We start from the raw sequence: 5169 nt of genomic DNA, 5'->3' as shown, positions 1-5169 counted from the left end.
CACCTGGGACAACCTACAAGGAAGGAATCAACACAGCTGAGACCCTGCTTTGGCGTTTTAGCCTCCAGAACTTTGAAAAAATAAATTTCTGTTCTTTAAAGCCATCCCCTGGTGGTATTTGTGTTACAGCAGCACTAGGAAATAAGAGAGGGAGCCTAGTTACTTGAGTCATGAGTTCAGTAAGGGAGTTAGTGGGGACTGAGTCCAGAGGACACATAGGAGACTCATTGTTGCCCAATTTTTCAGATCAAGTTCAACAGCTCTGTACTTCATAGATCTTAGGCCAGTTTGTTACAGACTCCTGGTAATGCTCCTTTATGCTGTAATATTGTTACCAAACTATATCCTTCCATCCCAGGCACCAGGTCTGAGAAAATCTAAAACTTTAACTGCATCCTTCCTAGAATCATAAAGCTGGAGCCCTTCCTTGGGATCACAAGATACACAGCCAATGTGGATAAAATATAACTTCCTTTTTTATTCTGGTAAGCTCCGAGGTCAAACCGAAAAGAAACCAAAGGCAACCCCACACAACAATGAAGGGCATATTGACTTGATGGGGAGGAGGAGGGGCCTTGGTAATTAAAGAAATATTCCCTTTCCCAATATGACTTTAGGCAGTACTGCCTTTCCCCCAATCCAGTTATGCCTGTCCTTCGGAGGGGTGCATGTACTATTCTAACAGGTTCCACAATTAAATAATTCCATAATTAAATAAATAAGTGGATATGCTTGCAGCCTACACAGAGTGGACTACTGCAAAAAAACATCTTGTGATCCTAATACTCCACAGCATGTTTTCTCCTTTTTCAAAATGGGCAATTGAAAGCTTGACATACTTAACGCCATGATGAACCTCTAAGTTTTTCCTGCTTGCCTTCTCCTGTCCACATAACTTTGTTAATGAGTTTGTTTTGCTCTGTCTGGCCACCTGTAGCTTATGACTCCCCACAGCATGGAGATTAGAGCCCAGATGTCCAGTCTGTAAATCTTTAGCCTGATAAAGAGATGTCCAGCATGTATCTCTTTAGCCTGATAAGGAGTCTCCTGTAGTTCTCTTGTAATCTGTAACTCATCTGGCCATCTGTGGGTGATGTGCCAAAAGACACTTCTAACTCTTGTAAAAATCATATATAAGCTCTAATATAAAATTGCCTTTTGGGACTCCATAGAGACAGCTTGCATTGCTGTAGGACTGCCCTTTGGTGGATATCTCCTAAATAAACTTTCTCACTCTTTCTAACTTGGAGTACGTTTCATTGGCTCGACTGCTCCAGGGCACAGACCCTAATCGGGCAACAATCTGACCTAGAGAACCCATGCCTACTTTGACCATTGATCTTTGGGGACCAGGAATCCTCCCTCACCCCACCTTCTATATGCTTCGGTGGGAACTGGGAGTCTGTGGCCATCTCTGACCTCCCTACTGTATTCCCTTGAGTATACTTCTATATCAAATCCCTCAGGCTTGGGGAAATGCATATGGGGTGAGGACAGGGTTGACAACCCATTAAGCACAGTAGGCCTAGGGCCTAGGGTACACAATACTCCTGGGGGGGTCCATGAAAATGTTTCAATTTGTTCTAAAATCAGAAGATAACAGAAAAACAAAACTTTTAGATTGAAGAAACTATTTTAATATATATTTTCATCTTTATACCAACTAAGTTAGTTGTAAAATATAATTTTTAATATTGTTTTTTATTGAGGAAAACGCCACAAAGCTAAAGTCCTTAAGGCCAACGAAAGTCAAAATGTGGCCCTAGGGTGAGGGGAATGGGTTTATGGAGCAGGACCCCAGCGGGCCAGCGTAGGGCCGCCTACGAGAGGTAGATGGATTTTCTCAGGAAACACTTAAAGGAGTGCTTGGGTAAGCAACATGCAAACCTGATGGCAAGGGATCCAGGGCAGGAACTAGGGAATGTCCAAGAGGAGCCCTCCATTGTGACTATCTTCCTTTTATTTTATATTGCACGTATGTAAGTAAGGAGCCCTGGTAGTGCAAAGGTTAAGCACTGGACTGCTAACCGAAAGGTTGGCAGTTCAAACTCACCCAGTGGCTCCATGGGGTGAAGACCTGGCAATCTGTTGCTGTAAAGATTACAGCCTAGAAAATCCTACGTTCTACTCTGTCACGAGGTTGCTATGAATTGAAAATCGACTTGACGGCACCTAACAACAACAATAGACATGCAAGTAAACTTAAACCATTTCTGGAGCAAGATGGGCACAGATAGATAAACAGAAATACATCTGCAGCACAGAATACTCGTTGCTTGGAGTCCAAGTTTCCAGGGGTTAATTAATACCTTTAGCACAGTCATTATAGGCAAGGAGACAGATAACAATGCATCTTGGGAAGATTTCCATCACAATGGTTAAGTAGTTTAACATCTATTGCCTAATGGGAATTTTTCTTTCTCTGGAAATCTCAAAAATGTATTTCTCACAATTTGTTGTATATGAATTACTTCTACTTGCAAAGTTACTTTGACATCTGTGTCACACTCCACCAAAGTTTAATTTTCTCCCTCTCAGAACAGGTCCTATACTGAATGTGGTGAAGTCTGTTGCTGCAGTGGAAAAACTCAGTTTTTATGCCTCCCTCCTAGCTCTATCCTTTTTAACTATGAGACATCAAGAATGCTACTTAAATTTTCTGAAACTCAAAACTCAGTTCCCTCATCTGTACAAAGAGGATAATTTCTCCAAGATCCCACAGCTAATTAATTGCAGAGCTCAGATTTTGTCAAATATCTATACTCCCTCCACAAACCTGTTATCTTAATAACTATACAATACCTAAATAGAAATCATCTAGAAACTCTAAGTTGTAAAAATGCAAAGTAATATAACTACTTTGCTACGTTAAAGAGTCCCAGAGAAAGGTAGATTTATTTTCAAATGTTTTGCCAACCTCCAAAAGAATTAACATGATATTTTTAAGGACTAGTAATCAACATTAACTAACATTGGCACTGTAGATGAATTTGATTATTTAAGCTTCACAACAATGCTGTGAGGTAGATGCTATTGTCCCCATTTCACAGATGAGGAAATTGAGGCATGGAGATGTTAAGGACTTTTCCCATGGTTTGAAAACTAGTAGTGACTGAGCTGGGTTTAGAATTCAGGTGGTCTGGCTCCAGCATCTGTGCTTAAGATAATTAAGCCATATTGCTTCAAATAGATTTAAAGAATTTAAAAAGATGGGATTTGTGTGTGTAACTACACTGTAAGATGTGCTTATAAAATGAAGGAAGTATGGAAGATGTATTAAGGAAAAGTTTTCAATGCACTCTGCTGATGACAATAGGCATTTTGCAATTTTTTGTATTTATCTCTAAGTGCCACAGTGGTTAAGTGCTCAGCTGCTAACCGAAAATTTGGCAGTTTGAACAGACCCAGTGGCTCTGAGGGGGCAAGACCTGGTGATCTGCTTCTATAAAGATTATAGCCACGAAAACCCTGGGAGGCAGTTCTGTTGTCACATGGGGTCACTCTGAGTTGGAATGGACTTGATGGCACCCAACAACAACTACAAGTCTTTCAATTTATGTTTTAAAAAATGAGACAGTTCATGATCCAGACTAATGAAGACTAAAGAGACATGGCAATTAACTGCAATGCATTATTGCATTATCCTAACTTAACCATTCTGGACCAAAAAAAAATTTTTTTTTTTTTTGCTTAAAGGATATTTAGAAAAATTTTTTGCTTAAAGGACAATTAGAAAAATTTAACTAAGGATTATAGATTAGGCAATAGTATTTTATCCAGGATAGTCATCCTGATTTTGATCATTGTACTATGTTATGTAAGAGAATGGAAAATGTTCTTATTCTTAAGAAATGCACACTTAAGTATTTAGAGGTCAAGGACAGGATGTCTACAACTTCTTTGCAAATGGTTCAGAAAAAAATATCCATATAAACAGAAAATACTAAAGCAAATATGCCAAAATGTGAACTGGTAAATCTCGCTGAGAGGTTTACGAAAGTTCTTTGTGCTATCCTTGCAATATGTGATACATTTTGAAGTGCAAAGTTTAAAAAAAGAGACTGTTCAAAATTAATTTAGTAAGTATTGTTGAAGTAACCCCCAAAGATGACAACACCATTGATGCACGAACTTTACAGGTGTTTCAACCATCTACTCCTATGCCAAGGGTATTAATTTTGTACTACCAGGCACCATGGATACTGAACAAAATAAATTAGCTGATGTGAACATGTCTGTGCTTGTAGGTTTTCCTAATAAAAATCATTTTTAAAAAATCAAGCTACAGCCATAGGGACAAATGACTGAAAAACTGATTTTACAGCTGACTTGTAGGATGAGTTTGGATAATCTTTAAATTGTTTTTCCTCATTGGTAAAATTCAGATACCAATGCTTGGGCCCAGACTAGACATGAAATATGTTTTAGCTGAGTAAATAGTCTGTTCTTTCACTGAACTATGCTAACTATGCTAACTTAGTTTTCCCCAAAAGAGAAACTGAGATAAGGGCTTTCGTGAAGGTAGTTTATTTTTGGAAGTGATTGCAAAAAACAGGAGAGAGGGACTGGGAAGAGTGAAATGCGGAAGGATGAAAGTCAACCCAAGGATGCATTATCAAGCCAATCATCACTGTGGCATCTGGTACTTGATCCCACTTGGGACCCTCTGTGAAGCCACGAATGTATCATAGCTATGAGTTGGAATTGACTTGACGGTACACAGCAACAACAATCTTTACGGGAGCAGATTGCCAGGTCTTTTCACCTGTGGAGCCTCTGGGTAGTTTCATACCACTGACCTTTTGGTTAGCAGCCAAGCACTTAACCATTGTGCCACCAGGGCCCCTTAAATACGGAGTAGCATTTAATAAAGTTCTACACATATTTATGTTTAAAATAATCTTTGAAAATTAGGACTAGAGAGGTGTTTTCTTAAAATTATGAAGGCTATAAACCAGATATTTACAGCAAACATTATACAAAATGGAGGCATTTCACAGATGGTCCCTTTAAAATTAGGAAGAAGACAAGAATATCAGCTATGACAGCAACCTTTAACATTGTACTGGAAAATCTGATCAACATGATAAGACAAGAAAAATAAATAAGAATAAGGATAAGAAAAGATGAGACAAAATTGTTATTATTTGTAAATAACATCATCATATA

This window comes from Trichechus manatus, unplaced genomic scaffold (assembly GCF_000243295.1).
Source record: "Trichechus manatus latirostris isolate Lorelei unplaced genomic scaffold, TriManLat1.0 scaffold00141, whole genome shotgun sequence".
In the NCBI taxonomy this organism is placed as follows: Eukaryota; Metazoa; Chordata; class Mammalia; order Sirenia; family Trichechidae; genus Trichechus; species Trichechus manatus.
The sequence above is the reverse complement of the archived record's forward strand: the minus strand, read 5'-3'. Positions refer to the sequence as shown.